At 37.5% G+C, this 22,433-nt stretch overlaps 1 long non-coding RNA gene across 2 annotated transcripts; it reads left to right on the forward strand.

The window, feature by feature from the left end:
• Nucleotides 1-864: 864 nt before the first annotated feature.
• On the forward strand, nucleotides 865-17,256 carry LOC109144565. Of its 2 annotated transcripts, none has more exons than XR_005603962.1 (2): nucleotides 865-929; nucleotides 10,690-17,256. It is a non-coding gene; the product is annotated as an uncharacterized LOC109144565 (long non-coding RNA). The 2 variants fall into 2 exon arrangements; XR_002045409.3 differs by lacking the exon at nucleotides 865-929 and adding an exon at nucleotides 6,723-6,853.
• The last annotated feature ends 5,177 nt before the right edge of the window (nucleotides 17,257-22,433 follow it).

A 22,433-nucleotide genomic window follows, 5' to 3' on the forward strand; every position in this document is an offset into this window, starting at 1 on the left:
AAAAATGTTTCTCATAAGCACATTCACAATTACATTTCAACCTTACTGATTCAGAAACACATTCTTTAAAATGATCTATTTAATAACAGTAGCAGCTGCCAATTAAACTAGGGATTTTATTAATTTTCTCAAGTATCTAATCTTGTCTGCTGTTCTTGTGAAAGCTGGATAGTCTAGGTCAAGGTTATGTCATGGATCAAACCCAGGAACTGCTTCCCTCTGGTGCTCTGCCTTTTCCCTAGGAAAGATCAGGACTGATTGCAAGGGCAGTGACATCAGCCCAAGCACTGAAATTCTCCCTGTGGTGCCTGCTGTGTCCTGCTACATTTTCCCATTTCTGTGAGTTTCCCCAGTCCTGCTACAGTTTCCCCATTTCTGCCATTTCTGCTATTTCTGCTGTAGCTCTGTCTGGACTCCTGGGCCCAGCAGCACAGCAGAAGGGCTCCTGCAGCCCCTCCTTATCAGTGTCACCGGCCACATCACCTTTACTGATCTGTGTGTTGGGCAATAGATTTGGCATGAGATTCAGTTTTCCTCTGAAAAGCGAAACCACAGCCAAAGGCAAAGTAAGTAATTCTTTTCCATACTAAAATGAAGGCTACTAAAGGAAGGAGCTGTGCAGGCTGACACAAGTACAGAGATCACAAAAAAAAAAAAAAGAAATCACTTGGGACAGCCACTAGAGATAGTATAAAAATGGGAAAAACAAGTGCCCCACTTGTTCTGTAATTTTGCTTTTATTTCTGGTTCTTTTTCTTGTTTGTTTGTTTTGGATTGGTTGGTTGAATTTTTTTTCTTTTGTGGTGTTTTTTTTTTTACTTATTGGGACACAAAAGGAACCATGGTTTTCTATGGATTTTAGGCCTATTGGATGCTGTTCAGAATTCTTCTGTGGCAGATCCAGAACCTCTGCTGCCTTTCTGGATGGGGTATGTGTTTGTGCATCTGTGTGCATGAGTCTCTGTGCATTTTTGGCCATGCAGATATGTGCAATGTGTGCATGTGCCTTCACATAGATCTGTATCTATGACTCTGTGTGTCTGCCCAGGTTTGTGCACATTCTCTGCATGTTTTTGGAAACCTGGGCTCTGTCCTCGCAGCTATTTGTGCTGGATAACAGCAGCTGACATTGATAACCTCTGCTAATGTCTTGCCACCTAACCACCACAATATGATTTTGCTGTGTTCCAAAGCCAATCTTTAAGTTTATCTGAGCTTCAGTGATATTTAAACCCATACATTCTGCAGAGAAAATGGTTCTAGGAGCAAATATTTCAGATGTATCACGATGAGGATTTTTTCATGAGACCTTTCTGAAATCGGTTAATTGGTCACCAGTGACTTAAGGTAGTTAACAGACTTCTTAAAGGCTAGAGGACACTACACACATTTCTGCTGCAGGCTCTGGGTGTTTCTGCCTTGTCCTTAGCAAATCTAATATTAAAAAGACTGGCAAATTTTCAAATATTGATTGTGTTGCTGGTGAATATAAATTTGACTCTCCTAAAGACAAGTCATTCCTTTGAAGGATGGGAGAAGCGCAGCAGTTATTGTCCAGTTAGCTTTTATCCAGCACTATTTGCTGCTGTTAGTTATACAGTAATCAAATAAATTTCTCAGTGCTCTGAAGGTAAGGATAGTTTAGGAGAAACCATAAAGATTTCTGAGAATTAAAGAGACAAAAGTATACACTTGTAAAGTGTTTTGTTTTAGGATTATTCCTTCATCTGATCTTTGTCTCGGTTTATGTAAGTGAAACAATTTCTATATAGCTTTTAATCTGATCTTTTCTTGGAAGTGAAAAAAATTAAATTCAACTTAGTTAAAATGAATATTTTCAGTTAGCTGTGAATACTTAGTGAGATTTATCAAAGCCACAGTAAAGGTATTTAATTTCTTTAGATCAATTTTTTTGAGTGATCTCCACCAGACAAACTAGCAAAACTGTTCCAAACTACTCTAAGTCACCACAGGATAAACAAGTTACAGATCAGTGACTTTGAAATAACTCTGTGCATGCTACTATCCAAACAAGTCAGGTAACTTACTCGTCACATTTTTTGTAGGCTAAACATTTGCAAGCTGAAAACTTGAGAAATTTCAATGGAGTAGCCAACACACCATGAATGCCTAATCTAGTTTACTGCACAGTAACTAGAGTCTGTGACTAATCAGAAAGTTTCATTTTTTTAACACTCGTTGGTTTTCCAAGTACTGCAGTCAGTACAAAATGTTATGTTTTGATGGAAGGAATTAATCTCTTCTCTTCTCTTCTCTTCTCTTCTCTTCTCTTCTCTTCTCTTCTCTTTTCTCTCTTCTTTTTCCCTTCCCCTTGAGTCTGTACTGCTGATATGCATAAGAAAATGTATTCATAGTATAGGTTCAAGAATCATGATCTCAGGAAGTTAAAACATTTAGAATAGCTAGGGTCTTGTTTGGCTATTCTCTTTAATCAGTGTTGATCTTTTAGAAGCAGTAATATTTCTCACAGAAAGTTTTCCCTTCCTGATTATGTGACATTTGGGGAACAAAGATAATAATTTCTAACAGTTGTATCATGCCTTCCATCCAAAAGACTCCTTAGTTTTTCACCAGTTTTATGCAGCATGGTGGTACAAACATCTACAGAAACAGTTGCCTAAGGTAAAGGCCAGAAATAAACTCAGGCATTTATATTTCCTTTTCAAAAGACTACAGCTTTGCATTTGTTGTTGAAGCACCTGTGGCTCCTGTTGACTGTGAGGGCAGCAGCTACCCCCCTGGGGAAAGGAGTAAAGTTTTACATACATATAAAACCACTGCTCTGCAGTCCTGACTGAAATCCTTTGGCTGCTTAAAAGAGTCACGAAGGACTCATTAAATATATTGAAAAAAAGACTTTTAGTATTTTGGAATTTGTAGTGCATTTGCCTAGAAGTGGGTGTTGGCTGCCAGTTGCCCTTGCAGGAGGTTGCTGGTCACTGCCTATGGAGGGGAATTCCATTTCAGAGCCTGGTACCAGCAGGACCAGCCTCCACCCACTCTGCACACTTTGGCACGAGACACTGTTCCCCCTCCACATCTTGGGCTGCAAGTCCCCCCCAGGGATCAACTGTACCTGCAACTATGGTGGGATTTCCTATCTTCAAAGCACTTCAATATCCTAAATTTATTTCTAGAGGCAAACCCTTTCGCTTAGTCACATCTTCCCAAGCATATTTGCCAGAGGTTTATTGCTCCCTTTCATGGCAGGTGAAGCATTCAGAACATAGCTAGAAGTAATTATCTTTCATCTTTCAAGCATTCATTATAAGTCTGTTTCCAAATCATTCTTACCTTTCTTCCTAAAGTGTGTTGCGTTAAATTTTTTACCCACTCTTTCCCCTCAGATAGTATTAAAAACAAATTAAAAATATTTCCTGCTATTTCAAATGCAAAATACATAAAATGTGAAGCAACAGGGTTTAGTTTATAACTTTTGGTGCACCACAGCTTTTCTATAAAGACTGCATATGATGATTTAAGAGTTCAGTTCACAGATTGGGGAAATGGCTGCTTGGGCTGGAGCCTTTCTTCATTTTCAGGGACTTCTATTTGTTTGTCATTAGCATGTATCCCTTCAGGAAGATATCTTGCAATTCCCATGCAAGGAGAAATATGTCATTTCTTCATAAGCGTGAGAAAATGGGACAACATAGCCACCTGAACACATGCATTAAGTCTTTCATTGTCATCCCCTAAGCAGTAGTTTTCAGGGAAATGATGTTTTACAGATTGTACACAAAGAAATACATTTCAAAATGGTTGTCATCTTCCATTTTCAACAATACTAGTGATGTTACCAACTTGCTTTCAGGAGGTTATTGTAGGAGGACAGGAAATTTTGCTATTTTCCTTAGACCTGTTGGAGACAGCCTTTGTGACAGTCTCCTGGAGAAGAGATTATGCAACCACTCCTGCTGATTGGCTGATTAACTATTAAAAATGATGGCAAAAATTATTGTTTCAGTAAGGGTCACACTCAGGAAGACAGAAGGATTTGGATTGAAATATTTTCCAGTGAGGTAATGTGACCACTAAGAGGAGAGGGTTTGGGTATGTGTGCGCTCAAACATGCAAAGTGGAAAGAGCAGGGTGAAAGCAACAGGAAGGTTAAAGCAGACAAGAAAATAGAAGACAAGATTTGGGAATTTATATTTGTTCATGCCTTCCACCTCTGGAAAAGAGGTCGGGGTGTTTTTGTGGTTTTTAATAGGGCCACTTTAAGAAATTTGGCATTTCTTTATTATTAATGTTAAATTTTATGAATAATAAAATGACACGAGCATTGCAAGCTTGCCCTGTAATTTGAGCCATACTAAATCTTTGGTGTAGAGTATGTGACAATTTTTGGTTTAGAGAACAGATTTTAATGAACACATTTACCTGTAAATCCTCCAACAAAAATTGTTCTTCATTCAAAAGGAGTGGAAAGTTGGTAGGAGAGATTTTGTATGTCTTGTGTATGATAAAAGGATTGAATTCCAAATTTAGCTTGCACATAAAGCTTCAACTGGCACCTCCACAATGCATGTCCTAAATTCTGTTTGATGTGTATATCAATGTCCTTCAAATACCACAAGCTAAGAAAACCACTGCAAGCTGCCAGGTTTTAAAATTGCCTAGTGCTGGCTGACTGATTAAAGCCACCTTGTCTCTCTGCTGCTATCATTTATGCTATTTAAAACTTAGTCCCTTTTTCACTCACTGTTTTCAGTGCTATTATCCATCTATCCTGTTTGACTGGGAAATAATCAACATGAGAAATTCCTTTCATGGCAGATGGGTGGTTTCTTTTTTCAACTCTTGCTGTGAGTATCAAGAAGATTTGGCAGTGGATTTTATTTGTGCTTGAAAGGATGATGTATACAGCCCTATTCTTATGTTGGTATATGTCAATTCTTGCTGTTATTAGCCAGACTTTATGTTCTGTAAATGGGAAATTTAAATAGCAACAAAACATTTAAACAGAAAAGAAAGGATTATAAAGAACCAAGTTGTAATGAAATGGAATATTAGGCAGAATGTAAGGCCAGTTGCACAACTGTAACTGATGTAAAATATTCTTTCCTATATGGAAAGAAAAGGTCATAAATAAACACTTAGATATATATATTTAAGTATAAAATAGGGTAATATTGCATATGAAGCTTTTCATTTAATAGGAGATTTGAGATTTTGACACTTATCATGTTGTGGGAGGTTGAAATGTGCATTTGTCACAAATATTGCCCCCTTCTCAAACCAGACTAGGCTTCACATGTGGCCACATCTCACATCTCTTAGGAGCCATCCCTCCAATTACAGCCTTGCTAACTTAGTAAAACATGACAAGTAGGCAGCCTGGTTAACACATGTGAAATAATGTCACAGTGCACATGAAATATCACAGAGAGAAACATAGAGTCACATGGGCAAATTCTCCATGGAAGTCTGTGTTTGTGGTCTTTAAGGGTGAACTTCAGCAGACGAAGGGAGTTGTTCATGTTAGGTTGTAGCTGCTGGAAGTCCTTGATAAGATTAAATGCTCTTACTATTTAAGTTACCAAAGAGAAAATATTCTTACATAACACATCTGTTAGAGGTAAAGGGTAGGAAGGCCAATTCTTTAACTGTTTAATAATGTTGAAATAATATTTTGGAATATTTTGATGAGCTAACATAAGTGCATTCCTTAAGATTCACGATTCATATTGAGTACTTTACTGGTATTTTTAGAGAAGAATTTAACCCAGCACGTATTTTCAACTCCAGTGTCTTGTAGCATTCATTGCAAACAACAATGCTGTGTGTACATGGTTGATTTTTTGAGGGTTTTTTTGGGGGGGGGTTGGTTCTGGGGTTTTTTGGTTGGTTGGTGTTTTTTTGTTTGGTGTTTTTTTGGCATTTTTTATTGTGTTTTTTTTTGTTTTATAAAGTCGCCATCAACAATATATCAACCAGAGATCCCAGATGTTTGGGTCTTAGAAAAAAAAGTCTTTTTAACCTTACTTACATAAAGTAATACAGATCAAAACCAATGATGAAGATCATTATGAAAAAACAGTGAGCCTCCAAAGAGTCATTACTATATGGAATTAATTGCAAACTCCACAACAACCCTTCACTGAAGGAAGTTCATTTTAAACTTACCTTCTGCGAACTTTTCATGTACTCAAACAGGCGAACTTGTGAAGGAAAAGGCGTGAGATGAAGTTAACAGAGAGGGAGTGAAAGTAGTCCATGAATGGGCCTGTATATTAGAAGTTTACTCACAATACAGCAAACGTTAAAAAGCTGTCTAAAGTCCAAAGAAATGTTTCTTTTGCTCTGTGCAACTGATGAAAAAGACACTAAAGCCGCAAACTTGATATGCAGCAACAGTAGAATGCATCTCTAAATATATGAAAGGCACTGGGCTGAAACTGGACAAAGCCTTTCACAAGTCTCACCTTTCAGTTTATTCCCAAGGGGATTGCTGATTCAGAAACTGAAAGATACTTTTCCACATTAAAAAGCCTTTTTTTAACTAGCGTCTTAGTTTATTGTTGACTCATTCAAGTGGCACCCAATAGAGCAACTGAATTTTATTTGGAAACCCACTTAGGGCTTAACAGTTTTGGCAGTATAACTTCCCTCTGGCTTTGGGAGATTTTTCTACAGCTTTTTGCCATGTAAATGTGCCCACTGAGTGATTCAGTGAGAAATTTCCATGAGAATGCACCCTGACAGCAAGAGCCATAGCTATGCTCCAGCATAGACTTTCACACAGGATGGGCTGAAAACCTTTCTGGGAATCCCTAAGCATGCAAACTGATTATTTAAACCTTTTTTCTTTCTGCATTAGATTTTCAAGGTGAGCATTTGTTTCTAAGTATACCTTGTGGGTTTTAGCCGCTGGAGGTTTGAAGCCATTTTCCCCCTGATACTGTCTTGATTGATACACACTTAGGGCTTTTCCCTCATAGAACTTCAATGACATTTTCTCTACTGCTCATGATTGTCATACTTTGTTCTTAAACAGTAGGAAGTCTGTGGTTTTATTTCCTCCAAGATCGCAGCCTTTTTATCGTTTCTGTGTAGGTCTGAAAAGTTTCTTTTACACTGCCTGGTAGTTAATAGAGACCTGTTTCTTCTAGTTGAATAATTTTGCCATGCTTTTAAGAAGCTAAATGCTCTTTAAATCTTACGTCGTTTGAGAGTATATGTATTTTTAGAGTTAGCTGCAGTTTCACTTCCTTCTAGATGCCTGGTATCCTAGTTTTATCTTGCTGCAAAAAACTACTTACATGAGTAAAGTTTTCATAGGTGGGAGTTTTGGATGCTGACTCCTTTGGGAACAAGTGGCCTTGGATATAATTGTGTGAGGAGGGAAGGGGAGCTGGAAGAACTGACAAACTGAACTGGCTGAGAACTACTGAATGCTGGGGGCAGAACTGAACATTTTATTTGGGGTCAGAATGGGTTATCTGGAATGTGATAGAAAAATTCGTTATGAAACCAACTGATTAAGAAAAGGAGAATTGGTTTTGTTAAGGATCCTTTAATTAGTAAATTTGGCTTTTGGGTAGCAGAGTGGGAGAGAATAACAGCCTTATTTAGCGTTTCATAATTAGGAGGAAATAAGTAACATTGACTGGATAGAAATTTGTTTGCTATGGTATATAAACTTACAAGGAAACAAATTTTTTGTTTGTTTTGCATGGGAATGGTTTGCCAGCTGGAAACAATAAGCATAAACTCAAGAGCCAGGTATTCCAGGTAGTCTTCAGGTGAAGTTAAATAAGGCAAAGAAATATATATACTATTTTTATTGACTGCAGAATAATTCATTTTGCTATTTGTTCTTGTAGAAAGCTGTACTTTTTCTGCCACTCCGGATAGTTTTCCTGCTGTTTTATTCCCTGTCAGAACTACTTAGCCAAACCTGTATCAAGGTGTGTGGCCTGTATTTTATGTAACATGGTTACTGACGTAATTCTATGCTTGTATATGTGTTAAAAACACTTCAAATGCAAACAATATGTTAAAAACACATGCCTAACCTACTTGAGACTGAGAAGGTAACAGTAACACTTTGTCAAAGAGCATTCTGCAATATGAGAAGGAGGGGACATTCTACAGAATATTCCTTTCAATATCAGTCAGGCATAACCCGAAGGTGTCTGTCTATTCTCAGGAGATCAGGATTTAGATATATTTGGTTCAAGTGTTTCTCTCCTCAACCATTTTTGCACATCATTCATGTAAATCTTAGAAGGTTTTCAGCCAAGCATGAATGTTCTCTTTGTTATTGTTGCTGAAATCACTGCAGCAATGTTCAACAAAGTAATGCCTGTCTGAAAGTCACTTGAAGTGTTTTCACTTAACCTTGTAGGAACGACAGTTTAAATCCTATAGGCATGAATTTAAAATCTGAGCTCCAAGGTCTGAGTATACTCACTTTGAATGCTTCTTCAGTCCTTTATAGTAGTGGAGTTAGTATTTGGATTCAAGTACAGAAATTAAACTCCATGTGCAGTTCAGACTTGTTTAGATCCTCTGTTTTTTGTTTGGTTAATGTCCACTTCTTGCTGCACTGACTTCCAATTCTAATTTGTTGCCTAACTTGATTTCAAGAAATTGTTTCCACAAACATAATTATTAGATGAGTGACACATTTACACTGATCAAAGTATCTGTCAAAATATGTTGTCGTGATGACAGTAAGGCCAGAGAGCTTTGTGACACAAAATTAGATATTTTATGGTGTTTTTGAGAGAGGTCACAAAGGCATCCTGTGACATTGTATATTTGCTTTGTGGGGGCTTTTTTTGGTTGGTTGGTTGGTTTGGTTTGGCTTTTTTTTGAGGGGAAGTAAAACCCTCCTGCGCTTTCAGGCATAAAACACAGACTGGAGGAAGCTTTGTCTAAGGCAAGTCATTCTGTTTCTGAGCTTTAGCCTCAGAAAGTGGCCAGTGCTAGAGAGGGGTTCCCTGGGACCCAGTCCAAGAGGAGCCACTGATTTGTCAGTTAATTTCTTATTCTGAGTATTAGTTATGCAGCTAAGGAGAAAGACCCTCATTTATGTTTGCTTCTAATACCAAAAAAAAAAAAAAAAAAAAAAAAAAAAAAGAAGTAAGTGATACTTTGTTCTGGAGAACTTTTTTATAATAGTTGTTGCCAAACCACACAACTAATAAATAAACAAAGGAAAAGAAACATCCTGTTAATGAAAAGCTGTGCTACAAAATGTCACCAAAATGATGCCTCAGCAATGATGAATTTTGTAGTACTATGTCTAAGGACATAAATTTTGCTTTCCATATTTGCAGATTATTTGGAAGCTCTCATTTCCATTGTGACTTTAGTATTCTCACTGTTGTCACTTCTGTTTGACTGTTGCTGTTTTGTTAAAAAAAAAAGTCTTTAAAATGGGCTTTATTTCAACTGTGTTTCACTGTAAGTAGAACACTCTTCTCTTGTGAGCATACTGACAATGAACCATTTTCTTGTTTTTTTTAATAAAGCTTGATTTCTGTGCATTGACAGAACAGTAGGATGTTGAGAGTATTACTATGGAAGGACAGATTAAAAGATTAAGAAGAATTTAATGAAACCTTAAACAGGAAAAGATTGTCAGCTGGGTTTTAAAGTTTGGTTCTTCTGCCCTTCCTGGATTTTTCAGTAATTTCCTTTGCAACATTTATTTTGTTCAATACTGTCCCATGGTGGTTAATCAGCTCACCTTCCTGCCCTCTGCATTCTCTTCCAGTGAACGCTGGATTTACAACAATGCTCATCTCCAAAATTACCCAACTTTGTGCATGTGCCATGGGGTACCTTTTTTTTTTCCCTTTTGTTCAGTGACCCCCAAAGAAGAAAATTTAGTTCCTTCTCTCACTGATGTCTGTGGTAGTACATTCCTGCCCCTCTGATTTTCAGTCCAGGAAATGAAGCCTAGTTTGATGCTTTTCTCTGTAACACCAAGCTGTTTAGCAGAAACTGATATTTATGATTTTCTCTTGCTCCAACCAGAAGTACTTGCATAATCAAAATTTACTTTGGGTAGATGTTATAATAATAAATTCAAAATGTCTTTTTTTTTCCTAATTTGAAGGGGTAATAATTTTTTAATACCACATGTAAAGTTTAAAAGGAATAATAGTGTAAATTGTAAGAGATAATTTTGTAATCACTATTAAATTCATAGTTACTCAACGGCTTGTGAGAATTTATAGACCAGTTGTAAATTCATTACATAAATCTACTAGGTTAATAAGTCATAAACCTAAGTGTAATTCTTAGAGGTATTTCATTGTGTTGCTATCTCAGAATCACAGAATGGGTCAGGATGGAAGGCACAACAATTGGTCATCAGGTCCCATCTCTCTGCTCAAGCAGGGTCACCCCAGAGCACATGGAAAAGGATTGCATCCAGATGGTTCTGGAATATCTCCGGTGAGGGAGACTCCACACCCTCTCTGGATAATCTGTTCCAGTGCTTGGTCACTGTACAGGGAAGAAGTTCTTCCTCATGTTCAGGTGGAACTTCCTGTGCATCTGTTTCTGCCCAGGGCCTCTCATCTTTTTAATTGGCACATATAGTTTTCCTCTATGAAAAATAAAATACTACAATTAAATAATCTCTGCTGAGAGTATTTTGTGAAACCTTGACATGCTAAAGACTACTTTATGTTCTTTATTTTGCAGTTTGAGTATTGTTTCCAGAGTATGGTGGATCTGCCGTGGCAAATTCATTGTACAGAAGGGTGGATGAGGAAGAAGGTTTGGGTAGCTTGGTATGTGCATGAATGAAGTTGGTTGCCCCTAAGGATCAAATCCACAAAAGAGGTCAAAGAGAGTTTTCTTGTGGGGAAGAAAGCAAAGAGAACATTTGGAAGAGAACAGAGTTATGTTCAGATCCCTCAGACCATATCCCACTTCAGGGAAGTAGCAGGTGGACCTTCTTACCTACTTTGTGTATGCCCTTTCCATCCTTTGTGTAGTTTCCACTTCAGCAGCATCTGAAGACCTTCAGATTAAGTAGCAGCCACACTCTGATAGCTCTTGAAGAGCCACTGAAAAACTTTTTCTCATAAACCTTGGCCCTGTAAAGCAGAGTGTTTGCCCAGACTCCTTGAAGATGCAAACCTCAGTGATTTTAATGGAGCTGCTGGCCTAGAGAAACAGACTTCAGGCATTGTATGTGGGATCTGAAAGGTGGAGAGAAAGGACTGGGGATGAAGAACAGCAGAAGAAAGGCAAAACACCACCCCTACATAATGCAGGGTATGTCTTCACAACTGTCTAAAAATAACAGCTGAAGTAATTACAAAAGTAACAACGACTCATACAGACAAACCTGAACTATCTTCAAGCTAGAAATCTTGGACAGTGATTACTTTGCCTCTGTTTCCCTCATAGTCCTTTAAAATAAGACCAAGGCAACACTCCTTGGCTGCTCATAATGGGAAGTCTTGTACCATCTGATGGCTATTATGGGATTCAAATAATATTGCATTGTCTGGGGCAGCAATTGGAGGAGATCATTGTATATTCGAGTTTAACTTTATATGACCTCAAACAGCTTTCAGCAAAAGCAGCAGAATCTGTAAAGACAGATTCCACACCAGAAGGAGAGTAAACAAACAAAACAGTACAAGAACACAGTGGTTCATATAACCATGGCATCTTGTTGCATCTTCATCAAAACTAAAAGAGCTACAGAGGAAAAAAGCCAAGGAAAGCCAACCCTTATGAAAAATAAGAGCAGCAATAAGAAAGCAGACTGAAAAAAAGAAGCATTTTTTAAAATAAACTGCAGCACAGATATACATACAGTGGGTAGAAGAGATGTGACACACAGGCTTTTAAGAAATAGAGAAGGAATAACAAATGTGCAGTGTTTTGCCCTCAACAAATTAATTTGTCAGGAGCTTGAAGAGTTCTCATGTTTGGTGGGGGTTTTTTTGTTGTTTTTGGGTTTGGTGGTTTTTTTTGGAAAGAAGGTTGTTTTCACAGAATACACTATGTGTGCATAACAAGTCATTTAAATCAATGTTGTACATTGTCTTTAGGCAATTATTTTCTCTGCTATTTGTCAAAGGTAAGAAGTAAATTCCAAGCAGTTTTGAACTGCTATTTTGTTGTAATTATCTTTCCCTTTTAAAAAGATACTGTGATTTATGATGCAAAATGAGTGCTTCAGGGTTACTTTCTGGCATTCATTATGTCAAAGAAAGAAACAATCCAGGTACATAAGAGAGTGGTAGATGCAAGAGTGTGCAGTGCTGCCTGAAATTAATTTGAAAACTGAAGATTTATTAAATGCACTTTGTGTACTTGATAGCAGCATTAGATCTATTGGCTGCCATCTGAGTACAATGCCTGCCTCTGGTAAAAATTTTAAACTTTGCTCACATTGTTTGAATGGTCTTGTAAGAGTGTGTGTGCCTGTGAAAGGTGTCTGTGTGTACATGTGCATGTATGTGTGCTCTGGTCTCCACCAGGGAGCCAGGGATCAGATTCCTAGGATACAAGAAGGTTAATGGTGCTCCACTAAGTGTGGCTCAGGGGCAACAGCATTAATATTGTTGTCCAGAGATGTGAAAAATGCACAGCAATAAGAGATATCTTAAAAGTAGTAATTTAATCCGCTCTTAGGGTTATGTTTTCTGAATTTCTCTGGAAGGATCCAGCTGTGTGATTTCCATTAGTATCCTGTAAGAATTTTTACAGCTTCTGGACTACTGCTACCCTAAATCCCACTGGAAATGCTTAACTGTACCTGTCATCAGCATCTTAGCCTATAATATCCATACTAATTTGTTTTCCCCACTTGATGTATCTTCTCTGGAATTCCTGGTACATGGAACCACTGTACAGTGCAGTCTTACAAAAAGTTAAGGAGGCCACAAACTTCCCTTCATTGCCTTTACTTAAATATTAAAATATTCTCCCATTTGGAGTTTGGGGGCATGAAATTAGTAATGAACCTACAATATTTAAAAAAAAAAAAATCAGAATAAGATTTTTTGTGGATTTTTTGTTTGCTTGTTTTTGTTAAAAGATGAGAAAAAATTAATAGTTTGAAAACTACTTTTTTTCTGAAATCCTTGACATATTAGGAACATGAGGAGATATTCACAAAGATTAGCTTTAGTCATTAAGAGACTAAACTCTAATTTGCAAAAGACCTTCTTGGAACAGGTGGAAATAAATAAAAGGAAGCCCTATTTTGACTGAAAGGAGGATCCTCTCTCTCTTTTGCACTCCCACTCTTTTCCTTGCCACTGAATACAGAGTTATTTTAGGAAGCTCTCTTCTCCAAAAATGCAATTAATTATTTCTTGAAGATGACCTTGCCTGAAGTGGAGGAGCAGGACTCTATGACTTCTGAATCTGACTGAATTATTCCATTATTCTGTTTTGATCTAACTTCACTGAGAGTATGGGTTGTGATGTTCTTACTGATGATGGTCTCCACTCTGCATTATACCTTAGCTTTCCAAACTTCTGTTATTTAGGAGAGAAACTTATTGTTTGAATATGCCAGTCAAAAATAGCACAATACTTTTCTGCTGGCAAGTATCCTGAAGATGTTTTGGATAATTTGGAAAGCAGTCAAAAGAAAGTACATGTGCATTTCAGACATCATCATGATTCCCTTCTCCACACAAGTCATCACTCAAATAATTTTGTGCACTTCTGTACATCTTATCATTAATTTTCGATGGGTAGAGTTGGATCCATTACTAATCAGTGTATATTCACTGATTCTACAAGTTGCTTTTCATAAACTCCAGGACAGCTTGGAGAGCTGATGACATCAAAAATGAAGCAAAGCATTTCCTTTTGATGTCAGCTGTCCTGCCACAGCTTATTGGATTGGTGTTCTGTGCTTGTCTACTCTGGGCTTCTTTCTGTGCAAGTTTTAGTGTTCTCTGATTTCCTTTATTTAAAAGGATATCAGCAGTAGAGTGATGCCAGAAGTCACACTGGTCCACAATACACTCCATATTCTAAGCTCAAACAAGGATATGACTTTATTAATTCTAATAAATTTGGGTCAGATTTTTGTCTTACCTTGTCAGCATGTTGGATACAAGAAAAAGACTGTTAAATTCAATTATATCAGACATCCATATTGCTGATATACAGTTTGTATCTGCTTTTAAAGCACTGACTGCAGGCAAAATAACTCTCATCCTTCTCCTCAATTAATATTTGATTGATTGATTCCCTCATTCTGATATTTGGTTAAGGGATCCTATGTTTCATGTAGATAGAGTTGCATAGTGAAGAGATTATTTTCATTGTAATTCAGGTCAGCAATGTGTTGGTTTGGGGGTTTTTTTTTGCGTTATGTGACCAAGAATCTGAAGAGAGTAGACCGCCATCCATAAGGAAGCAGAGCTTTTCTTTCTATTGTTGGAACTTTCCACATACAATTTATGTGTTTGATATTAATGTTTGCAATAAATCTCAACCAAAATGCACGAGGCAACATACCAGGAAGAAGCATTTTGACATTATATCAATTCCAAATCTTTATCTCTTCCTATGCTATTTAAGCATAAATGACCAAGCTCCCTTTATAAATATTTTGTTGAGCACATTCTGAATGGGAATATCAGCCATGCTGCTGGGTGACATACAGACAGTTAGTGAGCCCTATTGCTCTCTTCTCTGTTCTTATAATTTTCTTGGGTTTTGTTCCACATTTTTCAGTGATCTTCCAATATTTGCAGTCCCTATGGGATGTGTCCAGGTGAGTGTATTAATTCTACTTTTGCTCATACTCCTCTCTTGCCTCGACTCTGAGTAACAGAGCACCACTTCAAGCACCACTTCATCCTTGTGCATATCTGTCTGCAACTCAGCCAACACTTCAGAAATCCTTTATCTTTCCAGATTTTTCCCTGACTAAAGATAGATTTTGTTCTATGTTGCTCCACCTTGGTCTTTTCATAGCCTATTACACCTAGACTTTAGCTTGAGGCTCTGTCTTTCTCCTGGGGTCTTATGCCATGGATCATAAATGTCCATCTTGATACAGGCACCAACCAGATTGAGAATGGCTTCCTACAGATTTGAATCTCTTTATTCAATGTATGGGCCAAGAAAACAATATGAACAAATACTCTTAATTCTATTTTCTTTGGTAAGACGTGCACCTCTTCTTTCATGAACTTAATTGAATCTAAACTATACCATCTCACAACACTAGAAAATTTCAGAGGCAGATAGTCTCTGGGGTTCCCTCCTAATAGAAATTTCTTTCAAATAGAGACTTATCAAAGTTCAGAGAATATGAAACTATGGAAGCCCCTAGCACAGAAAGACAGAATTTGTTTTTAATAATGTGGAAATAGTTTTAATTTTTTATGGTTGGAGATATAGATGATAATTCAAGTAGAAAATGGAAGTTGAAATCTGTCCATGTTTATGCAACAATGAAAACTGAGCTTGGGTGTTATTTTTCAGTGGTGGAACCTGTCTAGACAAATGAGATTTCCCTCTCAGGTTGTGTCTGTATGAGTGTCAAATGAACACTTTTCCCTCACTTAACAGATAAGCAGTTCTAGTTCAGGCTGGTAACATTTTATTGCATATCAAAAATGGGAACTGGGAAAAAAAAGGTGAATACCATTCACTGAGATAATATTTACTTTGTCAGTTTGAATAACAACTGCACTTGCTGCTACAGTCTTTCTACCAGTATTTGACCTCCATTTCCTCTCCTATCTCTACTGATTATGAGTTATTATTTAAGCTCTAAACACAAAAGTCGATTACTGGTTTTGACCTTGGTCATTCATGTATCTTCTGTATCAAGGTCTTGCACTTACCTGTCCTCTCATAAATTAAACTGGATTTCATATTTATCAGGCAGTCAGAAATACAGCTACAGCACAACTGGCTCTTGACTTCTGACAGACATTAAATAATCCATAATGAAAAAGGCAAAGTATTTACAGAAAAGACAATATGAAATATGTTCAATTATAGGAGGTCTCTGGTTTTCCGCACTTACCCTCTGGATACCTTCCTATGAATTTGATGCAGGCTCTCTTGAACCAAGAAAATGTGTCACTTTCACAGAAGCAACATTCTAGTGAAAATACACTAACAGCCAGCCAATCCTCAAAATTCAGGATCAGGTCTATGCTGTCAGAAGTAGATTTTCCTGCTGTTGTTATTTCTGGACGTGGAAGTACATTTCCAAAAAGCAGACATCAGCCTTAGAGCTATGATAAAAACTGTAGCTGTTGTACCAACTGGAATAGTTATGGAGCTGTATGGCAGGAGGGTACATGGAAAGAGGGAATAGCTCTGGGAAGTTTTCTAAACTTCTCTTTGAGGATGAAGTGCATGAAAATTTTGAAGTATTCACCCTCAAAGAGAGGATGAAGTCTTCTTGATAAAACTGAGGAAGATGACTGTGGCTATGGGAGAGGCATCTGAAGAAAGACAGGCACATAAACCCAGACATTTTCAGACAGGTCTGTACTCCACGTGTTTGCACTGTCCCCTCCAGGTATCCAGTGTTTGGTTACCAGTCTGGCCCCTGGTTTTAGCTCACCCAGCCAGAGGAAACTGGGAGTCTAAGTCATCTCTCATTCTGTTGCAGAGCGCTGAGAGGCCCCAGGAACAAAACTCCTTCCCCTTCTGTTCTTCCCAGACTCCCAGCTCCTGAAGTGGGAGAGAAACATCTAAGCAATATTAAGTAATGAGACTTGAAAATCGGCATTAGTTTTTCAAACAAAATTTTTGTATCAGCTTTATAGAAGTAGCTTCACTCCTTGATATATGAAGGAAATTTGTACAGTTGGTGGTTTCTTAGGACAGGAGATAGCTGTTGTGCTCTACTTGCAATGTGCAAGTAATATACTCATTAAGGTTTATCCTGCAAAATTGCCCACCCTCTTTTTGAAGTTTCATACAACGGGCTTGTAACATTCATGTGAATGATTGAAAGCCATCTTTTGAGCATGCTAATGTCATTTCATACATTAAATTGTCTCTTAATAGCAGTAAAACCGTGTTTTCTCTCATGCAGGGTTTATACATTTGCCTTAATAATTATAAGAGCAGGCCATTTCCTAGATAATTGCAAACATTCACAATTCACGTTTAAGTTTACGCATAAGGATGTTATAGGTACTGTAAATTTCATGCTTTATGAAAGGTTCAATCTGATATGTATCTTTTATGCACAGCCACTGATTGATGTGCCAGAGACTAATAAATTTTGTCTGAAGACTTTCACTGCAATCTGATTCCCATTCATTTGCATATGACTTCATTTTCTGAGCAGTGTGAGAGTGCAACTATTTCTCAGTAGAAACTGACCTAAATCTGACATGGAGAGATTACTCCTGGGAGGTGACAGAGCAGAGATATATAAGCACCACTGACAGTCCTGAGAGGACTCAGGCATAGCTGTGTGTGGTACAACTGATTTTGTAGATAATATACCACCACCCAAAGAATAAGGTATAATTTGGCTATTCTAAAATTAGAGAATATTTTTATTTTGATCTCTGAATTCTGATGCTATTTCCAGCTGTAAAAATCAGTTGTGGTATGGTTTATGAAGTATTCAGATGCTAAACTAAAGATCAGATCAAAGAAACTACACAGGGCAATTAATATTTCTGATTTCAAAAAAGGATTTTTCAGAGTACAGTAAATAAATCCTAGAGACATATATTGGGCAATAACGACTAAAGACGAATAATTGCTGATTATGTGAGTGCTGCAGCAAACAACTCATAGAGGAAAAAGGAAAATACGACCACGCAATTTAGACATGTCATATAATTTATGTCAAAATACAAGAAATTTTCACCAGAATTTTGTATTATTACTTTCTAGACTTTAAATGCTTTATGCTAGGACTTAAATAATGTGTTAAATTCATTTTTATTGCAATTATTTATTGGGGGGGGAAATTGACAAAAACATCTTTCAGACACCTAGTTTTAGGTCAGTTTGACAAGGCTGACTCCTGCAATCAACAAAGAGATAGAGGTAACAAATGAGAGAATCCTCCAAAAGTTATTTCACCACATTTATATTAGGCCTAGGGTACTTTAGCAGGTAAAATCTCACATAACTCTACTGAATGTGCTCAGACAGTGCATTTAGAGAAACTATTCATTTTAGTAGATTTTCTCTTCACTGGAAACAGCCCAGAGATATCTGCCATGGTCCAAAATACTTGTTAGTACAGAAAAGCTCCAGGGAGGATAGCAACAATAATGTAAGAACTCAGTTTATTAATATAATAATATGTAAATTATTATCTGGGTTATTAGAAAGAAGTTAAAAGTTGGTATAAAAAGTGATGGAAAGTAAATTACTTTAATAAGAAGCTCCTTATAACTTACTTATGACTCATTCTGCAAACAGTACCTTTGATAAATACATGAAGAACAACAAATGATTAAACTGTCATTTAAATACAAGCATTCTTTAGGGTAGGCCCGTATCTTTGCAGAGAAGCTACTTTCTAACTACTGGCAAATATCTATTCCTTACTGTTATTTGTTGAGGTTTACTTCTTTCTTTTTCCTCCCAATCCTTACATATAACATTCTTAATATTTGGATAATTCAGTTGTCAAATTTAAGTGAGAAAGTTAAAAAAAAGGCCTCTGTTCATCTTTATTGAATGTTATCAGGCTAGAACTGGGCAGGTTTTGGGCAACTACTGTAATTTCAGTGTGAGGATCAATTCACCTTTGTCCATTGTCATGATGAACAGGAGGTTAGTTAATCTTAATGTTGTAGTTTTATTAAAGGAAACTATCTTTAATTATCTGAAATATTCATGTCTACCCCACTGCGGTTTGATTTGTAACATCACTTGGTTCTGTTCACACAACTGCTGAAACTGTAGCTCATTTTCTTTGCTGGTTTAATTTTTATCTGTAACAAGCAGCCACCCTTCACCTTGCTAGACTGTGCACTAATTTATGTGTTCCTGCCCCTCCAGTTCTGAATGAGAACTAGCAATGTTTTTTAGCACAGAACATTCTTCCTGTCTTGTCCTTCCTAAAAACATTGTAGCCAGTATTTTTGGGTGTTTTTTTCACTTTACAACCATACAACTGTTCTCACTGGCTTTCAGCACAGCAAGTTAGAACAGAACACCTCTCTACAAGGAGAATTTCCAGTTCTTTGTGCTTATTACCTCGATGTTTAGAACCAATGAACAAGCAATTAATTTCCTTGTTCTTTTCCACCCATGTATCACCTGGATTCTGACACATATTTGTCTTCCCTCCCACTAACATTGTTAGCAGGTGATGTTTGAGAATAAAACCAGGAAACGTGGGACAGAAACCATCTTACGAAGCATGAATTGTGGCAAGAACGGACCGTGCGATTACTGCAATGAATCTGAAGGACAAACCTATGAGAATAAATCCTCTTCCTGTGCTTTTTTGCCAGGGGCACATTTTCCTTGCAGGCTGAAAAACAGGGAAGAAATATGGTGGTGGTCTATTTACCATTTTCATCAGAGGAGGTATTACAGCTCTGGTTCCTCGGGCTCTCAGATGCCCTGAGTTTCAGTGGTACATGAGCAGTGACACTGTGGTCACTATAAATGCACTACACAGTAACTCACATAGTAAAATCTGGCCCAAGGTTCATAAACCACTGATATATTCTGTTCGTTGTTGGAGGAATATGTTATGGGCACGATTTCATGTAATTTGTTTAGAGTCTGCCCCTGTTTTCCTGCATTGGAAAGAAATTGTGACTACAGTAAAGAAATAGGCAAGGAGGCAGCACCTCCTCTGGTGCCAGGTGAAAAAGGACCTGGAGATCCAGGGAAACATCAGGAATACATGGAGGAACTCAGAACGAAAAAAACAAAACAAACAAAAAGCTGGTATCATTTTCTAGAGCAGAAAAGGCTTCATTTAACACACTGTTTATAAAGAGAACATTACTTTATGGCAAAAATACCTGCTTGAAAGCTGAGTAGGAAAGTATTGTCTCCAATTTACACCTAGGCCAGGGAAAGGTGACGATAGTTGTCAGAGATCACAGTGTGTGTGACGGGAGGAGCTTTGAGGTCCTTTGATAGACTATCCTAAGCTGTTAAGAAAAGCAAACCCCAGGAATTCAGTCATCTGGTGGAAAAGGATACCAAGAATCCTTACTTTAAACCAGATAACACAGCTCAAATGTCACACATGGAAGCCTTGCAGTGAAGTGCTCTGAAATGAGATGCAGGCTGGGATTGTTAATAGGAACTATTCAACAAGTCTATTTATGAGAATCATAAATAACTCACAAACAGGGAGGAGGGAGTGAAATTAACCCAATCAGCAATACATTATGAATTATTTGCTCACTCTTAAAGGAGAATAACAAGGACCAGGGTCTCTTCCAGTCTCTAAAGCAGGGTGAGGTGCAGTCAGTCAGCATCGTAGACAGCCTGGGGAATAGGAGCTGTAACAAGAGCAGACTCTGTCAGGGACCTTTTCCAGCCTGGTTTCCTTGTGTAGGACATATAGAAATACCCAGAAAAATGGGGAAGAAAGGAAGCAAAAAGGGAAAGGTGAGAACAAGCAAACCATCAAGTAAAATCCAAAGTCAGACCAAAGTGCCCATGAAATTATTATCAAATATTAAGGGGTTTTCTTTTATGAATTTTTCCTCTGATATTTTAGTTTAATGTCCTTTAACTTCATGAACTCCATTAGGGAATGCTCAGTCTAAATATCATTTTGCCTCTTGCTTTTTGGACAGCTGGGGAAAATTCCTCCAAAATAAATGTTGGAGTGGGAGATGTCATTTGCTGCATATCTTACAAGAAGTTCTATAAATGTGGTGACAAACTTTTGCTGATATCCATTTACGTACAAATCCTTGTCTTACCCAGTTTATTCTGCAGAGCTAAATTCAAGTTTGTAGCCAGATGATTTGGATGTTGACCCTCAGCACTGTCTATTCACTAGAGGCCTATGATCCTGAGGCTCAAGCAAGCTACTAAGCTGATTTTAAAAAATCCAACAAACTAAAATACTGGAAGTTGATGAGGACCTTATTTTTTTTCTATTTTCCTCCTTGTATTAACATAATTAAAAATTAAATATTTTCTTCAGTTACAGCCAGCTTCAGAAGGAGATTGATATAAAATCACCAGGAGATAAAGTGTTCACCATTTTCACTGCTAATTTTCATTAATTTTTACCTTTCCTGCTAAAAATATATATTGTATTTTTTTATTTTCAGTTTCAGCTTTCAGTCATCAACGCCTTCTACATTTCTTTTTTTCCTCCAGTAGATCGAAGAATCCTTTATTCCCCGGTGTTTTTTTCCCTATGCATATGGTTATAAACCATTATCAAATCACCTTTCAATCTTTCTTTTTATAAGCTTAACAAAATGAGTGCTTTAAATTTCTCACTGTAAGTCATTACATCTCCAGCCATTAAATACTTTTTATGGCTCTTTTTAACACCCTCGCCAACATCCTTTAAAAATACAGAGACCAGAGCAGCAGAGAGTGTTAGAATAACAACCACACAGAGGTAAGTTCACCTCCCTCTCCTCCTGTGTTTATACACCCATGGATGGCATTAACCCTTTTCCAACAGCTCTGCAAATAGTATTTTGGAGTCATATATCTACTGTGACCCCTAAATTCCTTTTAGAGTCACTGTTTTCTGAGGCAAACTGCTCCATTCTCTAGGCTTAACTTGTACTTCTCAGTCTGTTATCTGACATTTGGTGAGACAGAATGAAACACGATTTGATTGAAGGGTACCCATTTGCCAAGTAAAGTAGCTCCCGCAGTCATTTTTTTTTCCATGCCATCAGTCCTCACCTCTTCTGCAAGATTATCAGAAGTGATTTTTTATTCACTTCCATGTAGTTGCTGTAAATGTTTTCAAAGTTTGCTGCTAAGTTCCTTCTCAAATCTCAGGCAATACGAGCAGGGAGAGGTTGGCACCACAGGCTGAGAGTGAGCTTTGTTTCAGTCATGTGCAAGTTATCTACTTACAAATGCCTCCCAACACATTCCCCAAATGCATCTCTGCTTTCCACACAGCTGAATGAAGGCAGAAAGAACAAAGTTGGTGGAGGAAAAGAGGTGTAGAGAAGTCAGTGGGCTTGCTCACAATTATGCTCAAAAGCGAGGAATGGAATTCCCACTTCTGTGTCATATAGTTTGTACTTCTTGCCTAACAAGCCATAACCTGTCTAGAATCTTTGCATCTTTCTCTGTGTGTTTTCCCTTCTCCTCAGACATGGGGAAAAAAAAAGAAAGAAAAGAAAAGAAAGAAAAGAAAATTGCCATCAGTTGGTTCCATCTGTCTGGCTTTCTAAAGGGAATATGTTACCTGAAAAAGAATTTACAGTAAGTAGCTGTTGTACGCTTAAATTCTGGAAGTTACTTTAACTAGATTACAGTTACTCCTTCTACCT

This window comes from Corvus cornix, chromosome 1, assembly GCF_000738735.6.
Source record: "Corvus cornix cornix isolate S_Up_H32 chromosome 1, ASM73873v5, whole genome shotgun sequence".
Classification (NCBI taxonomy): domain Eukaryota; kingdom Metazoa; phylum Chordata; class Aves; order Passeriformes; family Corvidae; genus Corvus; species Corvus cornix.